We start from the raw sequence: 23,903 nt of genomic DNA, 5'->3' as shown, positions 1-23,903 counted from the left end.
TCATTTTTGCACATTGTAAACCGCATCCTATTTGTGGTGTTGAGATGTGCATTGAAATGCACAAAAATGCTCCCTTAGTTGCAACAATGAGCAAAGGTGCATCTGAATGCGAGCATCTCAGATGCACACATTCAGAGACCTGTTGCGGATTTGGGTGCACCTTTTTTGGGCGCAAACGAAATGATGTGTTAGCGCATTTCATCACTTGCACCAAAAAGAAGGTCTGAGAATCTGGCCCACAGTCTTTCCTACTGTGAAGGCAGACAGCGTGACAGGGTTAATTCATCAGAAAGGAATGTAGTTGTGAACAACATTCAGGCAGCGGTTTTAAAGCTCTAGCTGAGCACCATAAAACATCTTGCCCTGTTGTGCAAATAATGGGCACTGATTTCTTTGAAGCTGGCAGCCAAGTGACCCCCACCACTAGATGTGGCCCACAGCACAAGCCTCTTTTGCCTCCCATGTCTCTTCTCCTGTATAGGATTCAGCTGATTAATTTCTTTGCACATTTTTGAATGTATGGAGTATCCCCATGTAGGTCACCAAGAGGTGCATTGGGTATCAGTGCGGTTTAGTGGCCATTCATATTATCTAGGAATGCTTAGAGAAACACCTTAAGGCCTGTGTGTAATAAGACATGAAGGGAGTCACTGTGAGTTGGTATAATGGTAAACATGATGGCATGTGCCTGCACTGTGCAGCCAATTCAGAGTTGAAATGAAATTAAATGAAATGGGGATTACAAATCGGCTCGTTCAAATGGAAATCCACCACTTTGTATCTCTACCTCAGAAGTAGAGGTTAGCATTTCACAAGGGCCCCAAAACTACTTCTGACTTTTTTTTCCTGCACTGAAGTCAAGGACAAGTGTTTCCCTACAACAGAATTAACACGGTTGTTAGACTGGGCCATGGTAAGCCAGTGAAAACGAGGGCATCTCCAATGCACCCTCTCTTACCAGTTTACAAATGTGATTCATAACAGGATATGATTTGACTCTTTTGTGTATTGGAAAAAATGGTACTGTAATGGTAAAGACTGCTACAGTACATTATCTGTTTCCACCAATATTATGATGGTGGAAACGAATAAAACAAGTGGTATTCTTGTAGTATCTCTTGTGGTATTCCAGGAATACCCCTCTATTAGCACCGAGCATGGTAATAACCCTTACTTGGGCAGATGTGCAGAAATAGACCCTGCAGTGGAAGATTACTCTGGCCTCAAGATTCGTTTAACTCAGTAGTGGAAACAGGGCACCAAGATTGTCAAATTTCAGAGCACACGTCCTCCTTAGAAGCATTTAAGCATCATCTTAAGTGGTCTTTGAGATTGATATAGTTGGCATTCATTCGGGATTGAATGTGTAATGTGTTCATCAGGAGAATGAGTCAGATGGAGTGAGTGTAAAGTATTGTATCAGAATCGTCACTGTATGGGCGCATTCGAACAAGAGAGAGCCAGATTGCATAAAGGTGTCACCAGTCGTAAAAGGGGAGCCAGTCCGTATTACAGCATTTTTGCTTCTAGCTTGACTGGGAACTAAGCAAACGTGTTCTGTTACATGTGTGCACTAAGACCAAAATAGAGCAGAATATTCCTTTAATTTTACACATACGTTACCTCAAACACCATTTATTGTAGGATTAGCTGGCGCCATGTTCCTAAAACTTTAAAACCATGGCAAAATTCATGAGCATGCAGATTTAGCCGGTTACATAACATAGCAGTCACCCTCTGTGTTAGTGGCACCTACATGGCTGGGAATGGCCGGCAAGCTCAAGCCGAGGTCTTGGCAGGAGCTGTGGGTCGTTACAGGCCATGTATGGCCCTACATGGGGGGGATAGCTATTCACACACCAGGGTCAACTGCAGGAGCAAATAGTTACATTTGTTTAACGAGGGATGGGCTCTGTGCGTACTGCGTGAGCCCAATCTACCTAAAAAACAAACAAGATTACCGTTGACATAGGAAAAGGGACTCAGTTCCTTTTCCATTTCTATGGCAGCGACTGTGGCGGGAGGAGCACCAGGACAGGAGCACAACGCTCTGGTCCAGCTGGTTAGCAGGGTGCAAGGGGGTGGAAAATGGAAGCAGGTGTCTTTGGGAGTGTGAGCACGTGGGCAGGCAGCAGGGAGAGGCTCCCTGTTGCCTACCCACAATCAAGATGGGAATCAAGGGAAGGGCATACGGTGGTTGGAAAATGCAGGCAGTACACTGTGTGTTCTTGCCTGCCTTCCCAGCCACCTGATTGGCTGAGCGCCCTTCCCCTGGGTGCGAATACAGAGCAAAGCAAATTAAAATTGCTCCGAAAGATGGAAACATTTTTGCTCAATTTCCTATTACTTAAGCATGAAACAGAGCAGAATATCATTTTACTTCACTATTACCATGTTGCAAATACCTTTATGGATTTACGGTTTGGATCAAAACCTGTGTTCTCCATGCGATATTTCAAAGTCAGCAAAACTAGTGGAAGAAGCGCGGTTGTGAGGTTGTGAGGCTGGTGCATCGCTAACAAACGGCATGCGTGTGGCAACAGTTGCAAAACTGACACTATTGAGCATATGTGCAATTAAATGTTTAAGGTCATACAGCACATTCAAGTTTTTTTTTTTTACATTGTATTGGTTTATTTAAAAAAAAAACCCTAGAAGTTTAAATACAGAATACAAAATGACTTACATAATCAACCTTAAAAACGAATCAAATACATACATTTACATTATTTTAAGAAAAAGTTTGTGGAACAAACATAAAAATTCATAAATACAATAACAAAAAGCATCACTATTACAATATCTTTACATCGCTGAAAATGAAAAAAATCAATCCTCAACAAAACACCTGTTCATGTTAGATCACATACATTTTCTAAGAAGGCAATCACTCAGATTTGTAGTACAATCGAGTCTCCATGTAACATTAATAACCATAATTGCTCTCTGAACACTTGATGAATGCTATAAAAAATTGTGAAAATAAAGAAGCCTTTCAGGAAGCAAAATAGGGCATATAAGCAATAAATGAAGAAGGGCTTCCTCCACCCCTGTAGTTCGACGACATGGACAGTATTTCCAACTGCCAAGCTCAGGATGACGTATATCCAACATTACCTGTGTACTAAAAACGTTGAATCGAAAGAGCATTCTACTGTTTCTAAGAGCTCTACCAGGATATTTTTTAGATAGAACTTAAGTCTGGGTAACATTTAAATTGAGAAACAGCCTGTAGATATAATTTCGTAGTCAAGATAGCAGCATTATTTTCACACTAATCATTGGCTATGATAAGCTTCCTTATCTTATTTGGGTTCTGAATCAATATTTGTAGAGAAGATCCCAAATTAAACAGAATGGATTCCCTGTCCTTTCTAAGTTCAGAGATAAAGACTTCGGAATCATTTTCACCCAGTAAAGAGTACAGCCTAGCCTTTGAGGATGTGGTACATTTTCTCAATAATGAAAGTCTTTTCCACTGAATACCACTTTTTAGGGATTGTAGGCCCAATTCATAGCGTATTACTTCAATAGGAACACATTTAGAAATAAAGAAGAGAACTTCTCGCCATACGAGGCCCTCCACAACTTTAAAAAAAGGTAATATCCAAAGGAGAAAAAATTCCAGACCGTAAAGCAGTCTTGGCAGCACCTTCATGCGGTAAAATTCTCTACATGGAATCATAGAGAATTTATTTACTTTGGTTCTATTTATCTTAGCTGCCTAGATGCGGCAATGGCCTTAACCTTCAGACAATTCCTATAGAACATTTTGGAGTGAGTGCCAGGTATTGAGTAACCAAGATAATGCAGTATAGCTTGACTTGTTATGATTTTATCTTCACATTTCAGTCTAAAATTAGCAGGCATGCATGGGCCCATTTGCATTCTTTATGTTTCGCACATAAATAACTGCATCACATGCACTGAAAAGTCATGTTCACAATATGCTACCGTGCAGGGACTGTACACTTTCCTTGCACAGTCACATGTTAAGGTGAGCTTTGTGGCTGGCACTGAAGAACAACAGGCCCATTATTTGTTTTGGGGCACATTCAAAACCTTCTGTGTTACCACTTCACCACCCTAATTTCCCAAATTGAACCTGATGTACAAGCAACAAAGTGTGCCCTTTGACCTAAAGCAGTCACAAACTGGCATGAAAGGAGAAGCCGTTAGGCTCCTTCTGTGATGCTGAGTTCTCATCCAGAGAAGTGGCCAGTAGCAGGACTTCAGGTGGAGCGAAGAAGCCTAGGGACCCCCCTGCGGCGACGCCACAGTGAGTTCTAATTGCACATGGCGCCAGGCTCTCTTTACTTACCTAAGATGGTGAACCCTTGGTAATACTGACCAAGTGGTAGGAGCCACAATGTCAGAATAAGCAGATGTGCCACCGGCCGCTCTGTTAACTGATCTGCCCCACTCCTGATTTCTGAATGCTGTGTGAGTGCCTGTTTGAATGGCTGCACATCAGTGTTGTGTGTAGTAAGCACAACCTGTGTGTGTCGTTACTGCCACATGTCCAGGCTTGGATAATCATGTGTCTCGTGTGACTTGTTTTCTCGAATACAATGTATAAATGGACAGTTTTTCTAGTTTGCATTGAAGGTCTTACTTGTGTTGTTGTTTTCTTTCTGGTTGTGCATTTTTGTTTTGTGTTGATTTGTTTCTATTAGTAGCGTGATATGAAAGCACCTGGATTCAGCCTTTGGTGTGCTGTGTGCTGTGCCATATTTTTCTTGCTAAAACATAGATGAGTAGTAATTAATTTCTTTAGAACTGATGTTTGCTTTTGGTGAACTTTTTTTGTTTTTGGGCAGGATGGAAATGGGCAGATCGGATGCCAACGTGGCTCTGGGTGTTTTGTTTTCTGCTAAATGTGCCTTAGCAGAAGAAATCTTCAGCAAGTGTGATTATGTGTATTTTGTTTGGCCCTGCACGTAATTTAGCCAGTAAAAAGTTCACACATTTGGTATGCATATTTTATTTTCCACTAAACGTACTTTAGCAAATTAAGTTGTGCTTATCAGAGCAATTGTATTTTTGTTAAGTTTACACACATATATCTTGCGCAATGATTATTGTTTGTCAAGTTCATGGAAATCATGGGGTAAGCACCTGTCGCATCCCAGCCAAAGTGCATTAATTCGTTTGGATAATTGCATTCTTCTCTGAGTAGGGTAATGCCTGCGTTGGATGATTGCATTCCTCTATGAGTAGGGTAATGCCTGCGTTGGACACTAGCATTGTTCTCTGAGTAGGGTAATGTCTGGGTTGGATAATTGCATTCCTCTCTGAGTAGGGTAATGCCTGGGTTGGATAATTGCATTGTTCTGTGAGCAGGGTAATGCCTGGGTTGGATAATTGCATTGTTCTCTGAGTAGGGTAATGCCTGGGTTGGATAATTGCATTGCTATCTGAGTAGGGTAATGCCTGGTTTGGATAATTGCATTCTTCTCAGAGTAGGGTAATGCCTGTATTGGATAATTGCATTGTTCTCTGAGTAGGGTAATGCCTGCGTTGGATGGTTGCATTCCCCTCTGAGTAGGGTAATGCCTGTGTTGGATAATTACCTTCTTCTCTGAGTAGGGTAATGTCTGGGTTGGATCATTGCATTGTTCTCTGAGTAGGGTAATGCCTGGGTTGGATAATTGCATTGTTCTCTGAGTAGGGTAATGCCTGCATTTTATGAACGCTTAATTTATATAAAAAGTGCCTATCATGATCAGTGGTCAGCTATGGATTGAGTCTGTGGTAATCAATTTTCGTTAACACATGCTTGATTCAGTGCAAGCTTGGGACGGGGAGTCCATAATAAACTCACTCTTCTAGGCTATGCTAATAATTTGCCCTAAAATTAGTAATGTAATCTAGAAGCATTTGGATGCAACTTTTGGTGCACTATGTATTCTATCATATTTTTCCTGCTAAAGCACACGTCCTTACTAATTACATTTATTAGAACTAATTTGTTTGTTTTTAGTGCACTTTTTTAACATTGTTCTGTGTAGCATAGATATATGCAAATGGTATCAGACATCCCTTGTTAAACGGGATATCATATCGTGCCTCCTTTACTGTATATATTGGCCTAAGCCCAGTCGCTCTGCGAAGAAAACCGCGTTGCAAAGTTCCGATCTTAGATCGACTTCGCTGCCAGTTAAGTTTGTCCGCCATTTTGATTTCTATTATAAAGTGATTCTGTGTTCTAAAATGGTGAACAGTGTTTCCCGCTTGTAACTGAGCCGTCCTGAACCTTGTACGAAAGTTAATGTTCAAGCTGTCTGTTAGCCGAATGTTTGGGTTGAGTAAAGAGACCTTGTCCCATGCCTGACTTGTAGACAGAGGATTGTCTGCACCAACAAGTCCGATCCGCGGACATGCATCGACTACAATGATGTATAAATACTGAACGTGGACACTAGCTGAACTGTATTGTATAGGAGATGTGTTAAGGCTTATTGTTAAATCCGAGAACACACTGTTGCCATTGTGACTTGTTGATATGCAAACTGAAGATGATCCACATGCATATAGTTGGAAAGACCAGAAGTGAACTCGGCACAAACCCTAAACCATGTATTATTAACCTGTAGAGGGGCTCGACATTGTAATTGGAAATGTATACAATGTGCAACTGTTTAGACGTCCAGTACCTCTCACTTCTCACACCGAAAGGGCTGGTATTCGCTGTGATGTACTGAGGGCCAGATAGCTATCTGATACTTTGTTTCTTTGTAAACTGTACAGTTTTAGAATAAAGATCTGTGAATCTTTATAAGCCCGTGTTTGGTGTATTTCCTTTTGGGGTACTCAGCCTCGATATTTCCTTTTGCTTTTACAGATGGCGCCCAAATAGGGACCCTCAAGATTGATGCCATCTCGTTGAAGGTTGACGTGGCTATCAGACCGGGATCGGATGGTGACAAAGGGGGCCTCTTTCTTGGATGAGACGCGATACCTCAGCAGCGCTGCACGACCCGATCCCTGGACGGTGAGCATGCGGTCCGAGGCGGCATCTTGACGAGGGTCCATATATCAAGGCGGGCAGATTTGCCGAAATCACCAACCACGTGAGACCTTTGTTAGTTCTTTGAAATCCGATCAGACCTCCTTAGGATTTGATCAGGTGAGTTGTGACCCGATTCTTAAATATCCTGATAATTTGTTTTGGCGTATTACACTTGCAAGTGCAATTATTGACCAGTTAACACCAGCATTCTGATATGCCTGGGAAATTGTTGCCTGCTTCAGGGCGTTATTCCGCAGTGACAGACAATCTTTGGAATTTGGCCGACCGGTGCCAATGGAGGGGTCACCGGCATGTACTATGTACTGTAAGCACGGCATTGGTAGTATAGTGTTTAATGACATTTGGCACAGACAAACTAGACATGCTTCCGAACTTCAGTGGCAAATCAATGGTAGTTTTGAAATCCCTCATATTGAATACTTAGAATCCATATTATTAAAGAAAAAGGTTACACCTGCAGCATTTGATGTATTACAGAATTGGAAGAAAGAAGCTATGCAGCAACTTAAGAGTAGGGAAAAACATGCGCGCCGTCATATGACGAACGCCGAAAAAGCGTTGTTATATGATCAAAATGAACAGTCTGAATCAGTTAGGAATATAGATAGGGCTTTTTCACTCGGTATCCAGAAATGTATCCTTCTAAAGACTTTTATGTATCTGATGAGCTGATTGACAAACTTCTAAATGAACGAAGGCCTGGTGCCACTGTGCCACCTCCGTATGTTCCTCTTCCTGCTGTTTTGCCTCTTCCTGCTGTTATTCCTCCTCCCGTAGCTCCTCTTGCTCCTCCTATTGCTCCTCTTAATGTTCCTCTTCTTCCGACTGTTGTTCCTCCTCTGGTCATTGCTCCTCCACCTTTTCCTGCTGTTATGGGTCCGGTGGGTTTGCCTGCTGCACTTGTGATAGCACCTTTGTTACCGAATATTCAAGATTTGCCTACTCTCCCTCTTCCAAGTGGTTCTGCACCGCTTGTAGTAGATCCGGGAGCGGGATCGAGGGTTGTAACTCGTAATACTGTGTCTCCAGAGAGAAAGCATGAATTGACTGCATGGGCTAGACATTGCATGGAGAATGGTGAACAAGTTGATGTTTTTGCCACACTCTATAACTTAGACAATTTTCCTGAGAGAAATGTTTTTATTGAAGGATTGGGAGTTCATTTACGTATAATGTGGAACAGTTTAAATGATATAGATCTCCCACAAGGGTTGAGGGATCTGAATATTTTAGCATTTCCTAGTGATACTGCGGAGAAAGTATATGAGCATGTCGAGAGGGTTTTTGAGTATAGAAGGGAGTTGGAAAGGTTACGGAATGAAGATATAGGTGGTGATAGTTTGGACGCTATGTTAGTACAGAAACGGTTCTTTCCTTGTCGAAAATCGATAAATGAAGAAACACAAATTTGTACAAAATATGCGATTAGGTGGATTTCAGACATGTCGATAACTCCCGTTGAAGTATGTGACACATATAGTCAGTATACGCCAGAAATGCAGAGGAAAGTGATACAGGTAATGATAGAGTACCTGCAGGATGAATGTATAAAAAGAAAGATTTGTTGTGCCGCAGAATTGTTGAATATTTATAAGAGAGCTTTTTCGTTTGACACTTCTTCAGCTGCTTTGGCGCTCGATCTAGCTTTGTTGCTCAGTAAGCGTTCGGAGTTGCCTACTTCTCAGTTGCCCATGAGTGAGGTTCTTCCGACATTTGTCCCAAATGTTGAGATTCCTGTCGATCCTCGGGCTCAAGATATTCCTGCACATTATGGGCCTCATTACACGGATGGCGGAGAACCATGGCGCTATTAGCGCCATGGTTCACGCCGGTAAAATACCGGCACCGCCTTGGCGGAAAGGGGAATTACCGCCCCATTCCAAGGTTGGCGGGCCGGTAATTCCCCCTTCCACCATTGCCCTTCCCCATTCCCATTTTTGCCCCATAGGGCATAATGGGAATGGGGAAAGCGCTAATTGCGGTACCGCAAATTGCGGTACCGTAATTAGCTCCCTGGGTCCCTTTGCGGGTTGGTTTTTAACGCCTGCAAAAAGCAGGCGTTAAATCCCCCAACCCGCAAAGGGACCTCGTAGTAAGACGGTAAGGATTTACTGGTACCGGTATTTTACCGCTACCGGTAAATCCTTACCGCCATCCGTGTAATGAGGCCCTATGTGTCGTAGTTTGTTCACGTCCCGTTCTCGAGACAGGAAGTGAACACCATTAAACAATCTATTCCCGATATTAGGAAGAATCCGACAGGGTTAATAATAATAATAATAATAATAATAATAATAATAATAATAATAATAATAATAATAATAATAATAATAATAATAATAATAATAAAGATTCTACAAAGAAATAGAGTCTGTCTTGCAATCATCAGTTTTTACCTTAATTGATATTGACTTGTTATTTCCTGTACTCCTGACTATTGACTTATGGAAGCAGATTAGGACTGTAGATGATGTACCAGGGTTAGGAGATACGTGGGATAACATGGTTAGATTAGATAGAGAAAGGCCAGCTGGCAAGAGACCACCACAGGTAATACTAACTTTGCCTGATAGAATGGTTACGAAATTGAAAGCTATAATTCCTGAAAGAAGGATTATTTGGGACAAGCTTACTGCCTGTGTCCAAGGAAAGTCTGAGGGTGCTACCGAGTTCTTCAATCGGTTCAAACAAATATTCTCAGATTTCAGTGGACAAGATTTGAGCACAGAGTCTGGGAAACGACTATTCTTGGACAAATTTGTGCGTGGATTGCTGCCTGACATCCAGTCGCAAATCATGTCCTCAGAGAGCGCTTGGCAAGCGAAGTCTCAATCAGAAGTATTGCATATGGCTCAGTACTATGAGAATCTTGTCATTAACGAGAAAGAAAGAGTTGAAAAGAGAAAAGGAGACTTAAAAACAAAAGTTATATTGCTGCAAATTGTTAGAGGCCCTAGAGGGGGTAATTCGCAATTTAAGGGTCAGTATGTTCCACAGGGAAATGCTCCATTGGGTCCTGTAAACATAAACCAGTGTGCTTATTGCAGACAAGAGGGTCATTGGTGTGCACAATGCCCGATCCTCCAGCAGAGGTTAAATAATGCATTTGGTAATATGGCTAGACGATCCAGAGGCTGCCCTGGGGCGGGGGGTCCTGTTAGAAGTCAGTTTTCGCAGGATTCACAGCAAGCTTTTCCACAGGACAATCAGCCACCAAGTGTGGGTAATAGAAACATTTTTGATCATCCTTCTGCTGCTTACCTCTCTGAAGAACTTCCTTTTGACAACATTCTGTTTCGCTAGGATTGCCCAAAGCAGGGTTTGGAACCGACGCCTATTCCCGTTAATCAGAAAGGTCCCTACGTTGAGATGATAGTGGGAAATAGGAAACATCTATTCTTGATAGATACAGGGGCACAGAAGTGTTCCATTGACCATTCACGGGTTCCAACCATTCCACTGTCAGGGCAAACCAATGTTTCTATAGGGTTTTCTGGCACACCAGTTGTCTGTCCGGTTTCTTCACTGGTACCTATTACCTTGGGTCCATTTACGGACCACTGTCCATTTCTTTTGACTATGAATTGTGGAGAGAATTTGTTGGGGTTGAATATGTTGAAAGAATTAAATGCGGTAATTCATTGTTCTTCTGATGGAGTGCGTATGACGATTTCACCACAGCAACATTCTGTCTCTCAATTCTTGACCAAACCTTTGCCGCCGGAATTCAGTAATGTTCCGGAGTGTTTGTGGGCAATTGTTGATAATGATGTCGGAGTTTTACAAATTGAGCCGTTAAGATTATCCTGAAACATGGAGTAAAGTTGCCACGTATTCCCCAGTATAAGATCTCGGTCGATGGTGAGCAAGCTTTGAAATGCATAGTCTCCGATTTTGTGCATCGTGTGGTAATTGAGGAAATTGCAGGTAGTTTGTGCAATAGTCCGATTTTGCCTGTGTACAAAAAAGGTGATAATGCAATTCCTTTCTGTTTCTTTATTGATTTACGTGCCATCAAAAGGATTGTTGCTCCACAATTTCCCATTGTGCCTGATGTGACAACAATATTAACTATGATTCCAGCTTCAGCTACTCACTTTAGTGTTGTAGATCTAAAGAACGCCTTCTTTAGTATCCCTATACATAAAGACAGTAGATACTGTTCGCGTTCACCTTAGGGGGATGCTCGTTTACCTTTACCCGTGCGCCGCAAGGTTACACGGAGAGTCCTAGCATCTACAGTAGGGCTTTGAAAGAGCAGCTCGACACACTCAAGTTGCCTACCACTTGTACACTGCTTCAGTATGTAGACAATCTACTCTTAGCTGCTGACTCAGAGCGCCTGTAAGGAGGGCACTGTGTTGTTGCTTATCCATCTAGCACAGCACGAACACAAAGCTTCACTTAAAAATGTTCCGTATTGTTGACAAGGAGGTCGCCTATTTAGGCTATCTCCTGTCAAAAGAGGGAAGAAGGTTGACGCCGGAATGGATAAAAATAATTTCTAGCATGTCTGTCCCAAATACACAGAAGGAAGTCAGAGCTTTGATAGGAATGGCTTCTTACTGTAGGCAGTGGATTCTGAACTTCTCCTTAGTGATTAAACCAATGTTGGCTTTGACGAAGAAGGGCATTTCTTCGCCATTGCCGTGGAACTTGGAACACCAGCAAGCATTTGATCTGCTCAAGACTGCATTGTGCTCGGCACCAGTTTTGGGCACACCAAACTACGAAACGGCCTTCGTGTTGTATGTGCATGAATGTGATGCATGTGCATTGGCTGTATTAACGCAGGAACATGGAGGGAAGAATACGCCGTGCGGCTACTTTTCTTCCGCCCTTGATCCTGTTGCATGCACTTTGCCTAGATGTTTGAGAGCTGTCCCTGCTGCTGCATCTGTTAAACAGTGAGGGAATGGTCCTAGGCCATGCTTTAACCCTGCTGGTACCTCAATCTGTAGATGTTCTATTAAACAGAAAACAAACGCAACACCTCACCTCCATACGATTAACGAGATACGAATTGATCTTGTTTGCACCGCATATTCAAATAAAGAGGTGTTTTGTCCTTAATCCGGCTGAACTTTTACCTTTCTCGCAAGGTACTGCTTGCAGTGACGAAGAGTCACATGACTGCCTTTACACTACAGAGCAAGAGACAAAAGGTAGAATCGATCTAAAAGATACTCCTTTGAATAACCCACAAAGGCGGCTGTTTTGCGATGGCTCCTGTTTCAAACTCCCGGATGGTACATCCTCAGCTGCTTATGCAATCACCACATTGAGCACGGTCGTGGAGACCAAAAGAATCACGCATAACTCTGCGCAGGCCGCAGAGATTATAGCATTGACCCGACCCGAGCTTGTGAACTTTCCAAAGGGCTTACCGTAAATATATATACTGACAGTCAGTATGCCTTTGCGGTGGTTCACAACTTCGGCAGACTTTGGGCAGAACAAGGTTTCTTGACCTCACATGGCACTAAAATCTAGTATGGCTCTTTGATAGAATGGTTACTCTCAGCGCTTGCACTCCCTACTCATTTATGAAATGCGCAGCACATCAGAAAATTATATATAATGTAGGAAAAGGGAACGCTTTCGCTGACCAGATAGCTAAATAGACTGCCACTGATCTCTCTTCAGAAATGTATACTTCAAGGGAAGCCACAAATGCCTGTACTTTAGATGAGGGTATTGAATCTGTGAAAAACATTCAAGCTGATGCCCCATTAGAGGAATCTAAGAAATGGGCTGAGGGTTTGGCAAAATTGGATGATGATGGGTGTTGGGTGGACAAAGTAGAAGGGAAATGGTTACTGCCTCATGCATACATTACAATGATGGTTGCTATGGCTCATGGTCCCACCCATATTTATGCACGAAAAGTCACCAAAATGTTGCAGAATGTGTGGGTAAATGATAAAATCTCTAAAGTAGCCGATCGTTTTGTCCAGGGGTGTATGATTTGTTTGCAGCATAATGTGGGAAAGGGCACTATTCTTTGGCCGATGGAACGATAGCATCTCGGGGAACTTTGATGGAACCAACTTGAATGATTTTGAGAAACGTGTTCCAACGCCCCTGGGATGCTCACTCTTTGCGAATAGGAGCAAGCCTAATGTTGCTTCTATTAGGCCTTCTGATAGACTGTCGCCTCCTTTTCAATCTTTGATCTCTTTCAAGATGGCTCCTATAGGCAATAGGGATGCCACGCCACCTTCTTACACTGTTAACCACTGCCCGATTCAGTTTCTTTCTGCATACAGAGGAATGGTACTCAGTCAATGGGTGATTTCAAGGGTTGCGCCAACGTTGCGAATTTGACTAGTGAGGACAGACCTTTGTATGTAGACGAACCTGTCTAATTTTTTTGCGTTTTGCGCTAATGTAGCATTTGGATGGTTACCCAGGGATTGGCAGGGAACCTGTTATTTAGGGATTCTCTTACCCGTGGTATTCATTGCTAGTACTGTAGAAATATCAAAGGCTCGTCCACGGCGGGACGAGAATGGCAATACTTCAACACAAGTTCTGGGCGATGTAGCTAAATCCTTTGTGCCATTTTGGGGGCAAATATTGAACTCTGAAGATATCAGAAGACTAGCGAGAGTACTGGAGAGGACCATCAACCGGACCACTGACATACTCTATAACATGACTTTAGAACAAAAAGCAATAAGGATAGTGGCACTTCAGAACCGGATGGCATTAGATGTCATCTTGGCTGAGCGTGGTGGGGTATGTAAATTAGTGGGGTCCGCTTGCTGTGTTTTCGTGCCAGATTCCTCCCCAACTATCTTTAGGGCGATACAAAATCTGCATGTTCTCAGTTCAGAAGTGCATGTTCCCGAGGGAAACTGGGATCTTAGCGCTTGGTTCTGGGACTTCTTGCGATCTTGGGGATGGAAGGTACTTTCGGTCTTGCTGATTATTTTAGGTATTCTGGTGTTTTTCTGCTGTTGTATACAGTGTCTTCCTGGTATGTGTTCGATGCTAGGAGGATGTTGTGCACAAGCGATGGGTACATTAGGGCACAAGGTATATGCCCCAGAGAAAATATCTAATGAATTTGTGCTGAAGGAAATCTCAGTATCTGACCTCATGGCAATTGATATCTCCAATAGTGATTCAGGATGTATGGACATTGAGACGTGGAGTCACTCGTAAAGGGACTAGAAGTAGTTTAGCACTTGGTTTAGGCCAAAAGGAGGGTTTGTTAAACAGGATATCATATTGTGCCTCCTTTACTGTATATAGAAAGAAAACCGCGTTGCAAAGTTCCGATCTTAGATCGACTTCGCTGCCATTTTAGGTTCGTCTGCCATTTTGATTTCTATTCTAAAGTGATTCTGTGTTCTAACATGGTGGACAGTGTTTCCCGCTTGTAACTGAGCCGTCCTGAACCTTGTACGAAAGTTAATGTTCAAACTGTCTGTTGGCTGAATGTTTGGGTTGTTTAAAAAGAACTTGTCCCATGCCTGACGTGTAGACAGAGGATTGTCTGCGCCAACAAGTCTGATCTGCGGACATGCATCGACTACAATGATGTATATATACTGAACGTGGACACTAGCTGAACTGCATTGTATAGGACATGTGTTAAGGCTTATTGTTAAATCTGAGAACACACTGTTGCCATTGTGACTTGTTGATATGCAAACTGAAGATGATCCACATGCATATAGTTGGACAAACCAGAAGTGAACTCGGCACAAACCCTAAACCTTGTATTATTAACCTTTAGAGGGTCTGGACATTGTAATTGGAAATGTATAAAATGTGCAACTGTTTAGACGTCCAGTACCTCTCACTTCTCACACCGAAAGGGCTGGTATTCGCTCTGATGTACTGAGGGCCAGATAGCTATCTGATACTTTGTTTCTTTGTAAACTGTACACTTTTAGAATAAAGATCTGTGAATCTTTATAAGCCAGTGTTTGGTGTATTTCCTTTTGGGGTACTCAGCCTCGATATTTTCTTTTGCTTTTACACCCTCTTGGCTTGGGATGTCTCTGCCCATGCACTTAACTGTTGTCTCCCTTCATGCCCCCCTTGGAGGCCCTTAGCACTTACTTCATTGCCCGCCCCCCCTCCTTTTTCTCTGCACGTTCTGGATGTTGCAAGGCCCAGTAGGACCATTGTCTGTTTTTCTTATTTATTCATTGTCACTTCCATGGTTTATTTGCTTCCATGTTCCCTTTTGACTTGTGGAGCTTCGAAACACTGGCTTGTTGTATAAGCGCCCTACAAATAACCAATAAATAAATAAATAAATAAATGTGCATGTGGTTATACGTGTTTTGTTTTCCACTAAATGCACTTTAACCAATAATAAAGCTCACACAATTGGTTATGTACGTTTTATTTTTCAATTAATGTACTTTTGTAAATAATACACTTTAGACATGATTTTATGCTTCTCAGAAGAACAAGCATGTCTGTGAACTCCATGCACATACATGGCGTGCAATGATTTTAACCAGCAACGAGAATTTATAGGAAAAGTAAACTACTAAATGAATGATGAAGGCAACAAACAAAAAACGTGTTCTATCAGTATAGTCAGAAAAAATGGTAAACTCAGCCACTTTGCATAGTTGCAGTTTGGCAACATATCACAATTCTGCAGGTTAGAAACATGTGCACTAGGAATTAGCCTTGGGATCATAATCCAGGTCTGACGGCAGTGTCTGCCAAAGGACTCCCACTCACAATCCACTGAAACTGAATACTTGCTGCTAGCTTGGCACACTTGTGTAGAGGAGCAGCAGATTGCCTCTGTAGGAAGTCCCGCCCCCATTCTTCCAATATATTGGAAGCTGGAAATTGCGACATGCACAACACCAGTGATGTTGCCTATTCCACGGAGAGTCTTCGGAAAAGATAACCAGCGAGAAGACCCTATATGATGTATCGTGTAGAGATGAAAATCTCTTAGAGGAGATCCCCAAAGGAATATGAAGATTAAAGAAAGAGAAGCTGGTGATGTCACAAGAAGCAAGTGTGACGCACTGAGAAGCATGGCTGATGAAGAGAATGTATAGACCTTATAGAATCTGATGACGAAATAAAGAATCGAGTAAACTTTCATATGCAGAATGAAGATTGCACGTGTGAAGAGAACTGCAGAAAATGCAAGCCATTTAATAACTGTTCAGATGCAGCAACGCAAGTAGACTAAGAAATCTTAAAGGCTAGCAATACGTAGTGAATAGACTGCAGGTGGTGACACCATTATATAGAATTCTGGACATCGGTGTCACATATTTAGTAAGTTCAGTCGCACGAAGAAAGAAGGATTGGACAGCTGTGTCGCGGCAAGAAAACAGCTGAAGATCGGGGAAAGGCCTAGAATAGCTGTCAGGCCCGGTGTGAGGATGGAGCAGCCAAGAACCGGTTATCTTTCCTTAAGCAACAGTGAACGTGAGAAGCTGAATCAGCCCTTGTTAAGGTGCAAAGAAAGAACACCATGAGTGTCAAGTTTGTTCATTCAAGACAGTTAAATGATGCAAAAAAGTCCAAAATACGGTCTTCCGTCACGCGAGTCAAGGATGGAAATAGGATTTGGGCATGCAGACCTGAACTATGATAAGAGTGTGCCTATACTGATTTTTATTCATCAGGAGCAAGGATACTTTGCAAGGACAAGTTCAAAGACTATCTGAATGGCAGACAGCATGAGCAATGAGAGATGTTGGGCTAATTGGGTGGGGAGACACGGTCAAGTCCAACCACTGACACCTGAGGTACCAGCTTACATGCTGCTAGTGAGCCAAATGTTTCAGAAGGGTAAAATCGTGCCAACCAATTGTAGAGGGGCATATATAACGAAGAGCCTTATAGTTTGAGAGCCAATGATATACCATGTACTTAATAACTGATGAAGATGACTTGCACCAGGGGTCGGCATAAGTTGTTCCCCTTGACTGTAGAGACCCAATCACAACCCGTCCCTCTTTAGAAAGTATACTTAGATGATCCCCTTGAGCCAATCACAATACCCAGTAGGTTTTTCTTAGTTTGCCATGTAGTATGACGTCACCTATGACAAGTTTTTGCTATAAAAGTATAATTTTTTATGAAAATCGTTGAGAGAATGCTGTGCGATGTCTGTTGATGTCCGTTGTAACTCCCTGTTTTAGAAAATTGATAATAAAACAGTTGGGAGAGTTTTTTTCTGAATTTACTGAGTCGGTCTTATTATTTGGTGTAAGAGTTATTCTGCATCCCATCCTGACTATGACCTGTTACTGATTTAAGGACCCCCCGGGATCACTGGTTAGGTACATTTGCATGCACACATTTGGTGTTTGTTCCATTTTCTACTACTGTCTAATGGAAGCTAAGCACCAGATTCACAGATGAGTTTTAGCTTGCACAAGCCCACATTCACAAATGTGAGTGCATGTGTTAAAATTGAAAACAAATCTTCAGACAAAACTATACATCTACCAAAAACGATACATCTACCATATACATTTAACACGGTATATACTTGATGCAAATACAGGGAGGCTGGCCAGTGGCAGTTTTTCTCGTCATCCTTTAGACATTTAAGGCCACTGTGCTGCCCAAGATCACACATTCATCTTTGCCAGCGTGAACCTGGACGAGGTGAGTACATCAGCACACAGAGCTCTTTTCAGTCTTCAGTGAGCATTGTCACCCGGCAAAGTCGTGGCTTTCAGGCACAGCACGAGGGCAGCCATCAACACATTATTGCACTACTTTCGTAGAAGTAGAAAGGATCTGTGGCCTTCCTATTTTTCATCTGTAGAATGGAGGCCTGCTTTGTAAGCAGTCCTTACCGACGTTAAAGGCAATGAATACAATAGTGTTGCAGGGCACCAACGCTTAAACCTTTATACAGGGAGCTGCAGTACAGCAGTTGTGCTGAATATCTACCCCCCCCCCCCCCACTCCGGCCCCCGCCCCAATGTGCAGGCAATAAAGGTGCACACAGAACCTACTACTTGCGTGCACAGATCTTTGTGACTTGGTGCCCGAGTGTTTTGAAACGTTTCTTGTGTGTGGGGCAGGGCGCATGCGCTGTTTGTAGGTAGAAATGCTATCCAGGGAGGTCAGAGCCTAGGCGGATTCCTCAGAGGATCCAAGCCTCCTAACAGCACATCACCAGACAGGTTTGCCATGAGCAGGCAGGTGACGAGACGTTTCTATTCCCATGGTCTCCTCTGCGGAGCAGGGGGCTAAGCCAAAGTGGCCTTTGGGAAAAGCAGGGAAGTGGCAATTTGCATGACCCATATCTTGTCCTAGGCACAACAGACGGCGAAATATGTCTTGCTGTCCACCACCGTCTCAACAAAGATGCTCTGGTCAGGAAAATGCTCACAACGCTTTTAAGGGAAGGTATTCTGCAGGAAGACGTCCGGCTGGTCCAGTGAAGCTGCATGAAGCATCTAAGGAGACTGTAAGCGTTAATATTGAGGATGTGCAGGGCTCAAGTCGAGGGTACACGCGGGGGGACGGAGTCCACCCACTTTATTCAGAGGGTGGACACATTCCCCCCCAGCTAAAATGAGAAACATTGAGTGTCCTCTTTGAATTTATTAATTAAACCGCAGTCATCAACTAAAGGTGAAATGTCTCATTTTGGTACTGCTATTCCCACGGAAAACATTTGTTTCGGTTCCCTGTAGTTTATAACATGCACACCGTTTAATGTTTTCATAAACACTATCAGAAGAAAATATCCTCTCTTGGTTTTGTGTGTGTGTTGATTTTATGAAAGGAAAATGCCGTTCGTCCTGTGCAATTTGGGTGGTTATGCAACCCCAATTTTATGAAATGTGAATATTTCACCTGGATATGCTAATTTATGGCGAAGTCACATCCCATTGTGTTTGTTGATAAATCCCACCACTTTAATTTTTAGGAAATGACCCCGGGCTTTAATCCGTCCTGTCCTAGAAGCTTCACAAGTCCTTAGAATGATGGTCAAGCTCTTGGGCATTCCCAAGTAGGTGTGTTGCATTGTTGCCAAAAACAAGCATATTATAAGGACATGGATGGGAAGCTGGGATTTGGCAATTTTCGAAGCTTTGAAAGCGCAAGTCAGAAAGTCACTTCATGCCAACACTATACATAAATACACTTCAATATTATTCAAATTAAAAAAAAACATTAAAGCAAGACATTATTTAAAAACAGAATACATAAACGTGTAATTTATAAGGAACAGAGCAACACTAAACGACTAGGGGTAAACAAAGATCCGCCCCTAATTTTTTTAAATGTGCCTTTTCTATGGCACCAAACCTTAGGCAGGAATTAGGAGATCACAAAAACAAATACTGTACTTAGGTGAAATGAGCAGTAGGTCAAACAACCCATATCCCAATCGTAACCATGGGTGGACTGGCCTATGGGGAACTCTGGAGATTTCCCGGTAGGCCCCTGCACCCTGGGCCTCTATTGTGTGGTAACTTATTATATTTCCAAATCTTCTCATAGGAAATGATTTGGACCTGCTTAAAATGTGTAATATGGGGCCACTTTGAAAATTATTTTCATGGTCTCTTTTGGTTTCCCGTCCACCCCTTATCGTAAGGACGATGTGACGGCAGACACTTTTCATGTTCGTCACAAAATAAATCTGAAACATCCTGATATTTATCAGGTATGGACTGCAAATGCAAAACCATAACTTTGGAAGAAGATTACTGTGGTATGCCATGGTAACGCAGGACCTGACCGGATGCTGCCAAAGAGTTTGTGGCATAGAATTCAGCTCCCAAAAATAAAGCATTGGCTTGGAGGGATTTTGAGTCTGTAGCCCAGGGAGACCCAGAATAACAGGAAAATTAGCTTCAATGTTCTCGAAATGTCTGGCAATATTAAACCCCAATGAGCTTGTGTTTTCTGACACGGGACCTGAAAGCAGTGGTGTGAATCCTAGGGATGGTATGTGCCTGAGCCCAGGAATCATCCATAACATTCCCTGCTGCTCCTGAATCAACCAAGGCAGGGACTTGGCCTATCTATGTGGAATTCCATAGTAAAGTGATATCCATCCCTAAGAGCAGTGATTTGGACGGGGTCTCCCCCTGAAGCCCTTCAGGAACATGGTTTTCTTGGGAACGTTACTTATATTCCACAGACATGGTTGACATCATGACCGGGAGGTGGCGTTTCCCAAGCTTTTCTTCGGCACCAAGGGATATTCACAGACCAAGTGCCTGTCGGCTTCACAGTACAAGCATAAACCCAATGATCACCGACACATACGTTCTTCTACTGATAGGTGGTTCACTGGCCGCTCCCAAATGCATCGGCTTAGCTGAATCTTCTCGGCCACTAGAAAGGATGTCACGTCTTCAAGTGGGGTTAAATGTCAATGGCTTAGAGCGTCTCTAACTGCATTGCCAGTGTAAATAGGTCTTGGAAGGATGCTTGACACAGGACTCTAGCTAACTTGTCTTTGAGTTCCTCCCTCAGTACAGGGTGAAAAAGCATAAAACAGGCTTCTTTCGGCCAGTTAGTTTCTTCTGCCAGCTGTTTAAAATGGGTGATATAATCCAAGAGGGATGATAAACCCTATTGACAGCTGTTCCTGGCCACTATACGTTAACTCAGGTCTTCCAGACATTCCCCTGCATAGACATCCTATTGGTCCAATAAAGGACTGGATGATATCAGTAATGCAGTGGACCAAACCAAGGTGCTACCGGACAGGTGGATAATCCAAAAGCCTACTTTAGCCCTGTCTGTAGCAAAGAACAAAGGATTAAAGTTGAAAGGTTTCAGACAGGCATTAAGGAACTCATAAGGGGGCTGATTTACACAGCGTTTTCCTATGGGATTGCGCTATTATAAAACCATTCTGTGAATCGGGCCCTTCATTTCTTTAGTTCGCCTGTTCACCAAAACATTCAGGTAGCTAAATTCAGAACATTTTCAAGAGACATGCGGTACCATATTTGAATTAATGAAAATATAGAAATCAATAGCAATCACTAAGTACCATTCTACACCCAGTTCACCAACATTTGACGCACCACAAACAAGACAAGACACGACAACATTAACCTGCACAACAAACAACTCCAAATAACCAATTACCAACCCCCTCAATGATGTAACAGACTAAAAAATACATGGTTTCAGACTTTCAAACGTACAATTCATCAAAAGACCCTCAAACTCGGAAATAACAACCCTCCCTACCATGTTTCAAAAACATAACTTTTCATAGTGCGACAGGGTCTGTACATCCAACAATCATTCCCCCACTTTTGGTTTCTTTCTCGACTTTCAGACCTGTAATATCTGTTTTGTCGCCACTACCAAAACTCTATTGATCCAGTCTGTTCGTTCTCTGGCCCTCCCCCCCTTGCCCTGTTTGATAATAAAATTGTTGAAGAGAAGGTACATGGAAGTTGCTCCTCCACCACAATGTCCAATCTATCTAATACATCAGACCAAAATTCAGACACTCTGGAGCATACCCACAGCATATGCAACAAAGTACCTCCTCCACATCCGCACCCCAAACAAGAATCAGTTTCTAAAAGACCCAATCTCGCCACCCTAGACGGTGTCCAATACAATCTGTAAAGGAACCTTTGTCTGATGTATCGTAACCCCAAATCCATTTTCGCTCATACCCCCATGTGAATCAGGCATTCCCATTCCTTCACAGGAATAACAATGTCAAGATCTTCCATCCAAGCCTGGCGAAGCTTGTCCCAAGCTTCCACTACCGACCTATGCAGTGGCATCAAATTGGTATACGTAGACACAGTATACGGGGTAGAGCGAACAATCTCAACCATTGACGGATCTTGTTCAGAACTCAAGGTGGAGGTTTGGGATTGAAGCCGATGAGGCCTTATTCTGAAAATTGCAGGACTTACCCGGTTTAACTGGTGCTTGCTCTTGAGGAAAGATGGCCGCCGGTCTGAGGAAACCACACTGTCCTGCTAGTATACCAGACGGGTGTCCCCCAGTGACTGGGATCGAATTCAGGGGGGAAACACAGAAGGGAAAAAACCTGTCATTGACAGGAAGGCAGAGCTCCAGGAGAGAAGAAGTTCCCCAGCAAGGGATCAGGAAGCAGGGAGGTCCAAGGAAAACAAGAGACTGGCAAAGAACAACAAGTGGGACAGGAGAGGAGCAAGTCAAGAGAGAGGACTGAGAGCAACACAGAAAAAGCAATTAGCAGCAAAAGGCGAGGGGGAAATAAAACAACTTAAAAGGTGCACAGCGATGGTTACCTGATGCAGTGAAATAACCGGCGTTCAGCACGGGTACAGGAACCTTGAACGGGAAGTGATATTCCACAAAGGCGGACGGCAGTTTGGGATGGGCTCCCGTTTTCCATGGCGGTGCAAACTTATGTGTTCTTGCAGAGCCTCTGGACCCCATAGTCGCAATATGAGCCGCAGAGCCAGCGGCCATACATGGCTTCAGCGGTTCATGGCATTTTTGAATTGTCAGGTTGATGTAGTATTTGACATGCATACTTTGAAATTCATCTATATAAAACAGAGTATTTTGTAGCTCTTTAAAACAAAATCTTAACAATAACTGCTACCAACAAGAGCTTTGAAGTATACGTTGTCAAGTGCCTTATGCACAGAGTCAGCCCTTAACCAAATTCTGCGATCTTGGGCAAATCATATCATTTCACTGTGTCATATCTGCAGAAATTGGAAGTCTCTAGAGATGATCAAGTTCAAAATGTATGTAATTCTTAAAAAGCCTCATTGTGGTTTGGTAGAATGTAATGTTGCTTAATATATAATAATTACAGTGAAAATTAATAAATTGCGCACCAATTAATGTATCTATTAGCTTGATTTACTTCCTGTAATTCCACGTACAAAATAGGCCTCTCTTCTGACTGAAAGTGAATTGAATTATATGTCACACCTTCGTTATAGATATTTGTACTCTTGCAAAAATACATATTTCCTATTCCTCAGTGTCACGGTGACTAGTTTTGCTTGATCTCTATTCCTTGTTGCCCTAACACAGATTATTGATAATAATGAAGCAGAAAGTTACTTTCTGTTGATGGGCAGAACAGGCTACTCTTTTTTGATGGGAGCTCAAGTGCCTACTATATATTGATGTGGTGACTGATGGGAGATGAAGGTGCACCAAGAAAAGAGGCCATTTCTAAAAGGGTAGTCTACAGTGGAGCCCTTTGAGCACCATATACCTAATTGTCTCTCTCTGCTTGCATATTAGAAGTCCCTGACCTACCCACTGATATTCCTGTTATCAACCAAGGGGGAATGTGCTTAGCTTACTGAGAAATTATAAGTTAGATTTCTGAAGCTAAATACCATCAGCACATTGGTGTGGACGTTCACCTTAGCAGCCTTTACAGCAGAACAATCCGCAGGTAGAATCCAAATGATGGAGGAGGTAGGCTTGGTAAATCTTTGTTAGCAGCAAAGCGAAGCATAAGCACATACATTGCAAGCACAGGGTTCCAAGGGTAAACCCAACTCACTTGCTCCTCCCCACAAAGTCTCAGCTTTTATAAACTTCTTAATACATTGAAACCTACGAGAGAGGCTATGGATTTACACATTCATTCATTAATTTCCAAGGAGTTCTCTTCCTGTTTCTGGCTTATCACAAGAACATCAAATGTACACTATAACTCTTTGATTGTCCCCGGCCCGCGCTGAGCATCCCACAGCTGTGAGTTTGTTATAGAGGATTATCTAGTATCGACTACAAGCGGTGTCAGCTATTATTCAGCAGTGCTATTGCGAGTGGACATAGGTTAACCAAAGAACCTCACTGTGCACTACCTGAGCCATGCAAAAAGATTATTCTCACTTATACTTGCCAAGCGGAAACACACCTTGTCGGTAAGCGTTCATTGTTTCAA

This window comes from Ambystoma mexicanum, chromosome 5q (genome assembly GCF_040938575.1).
Source record: "Ambystoma mexicanum isolate Mex_15411 chromosome 5q, UKY_AmexF1_1, whole genome shotgun sequence".
Classification (NCBI taxonomy): domain Eukaryota; kingdom Metazoa; phylum Chordata; class Amphibia; order Caudata; family Ambystomatidae; genus Ambystoma; species Ambystoma mexicanum.
This window is presented reverse-complemented; position numbering follows the sequence as displayed.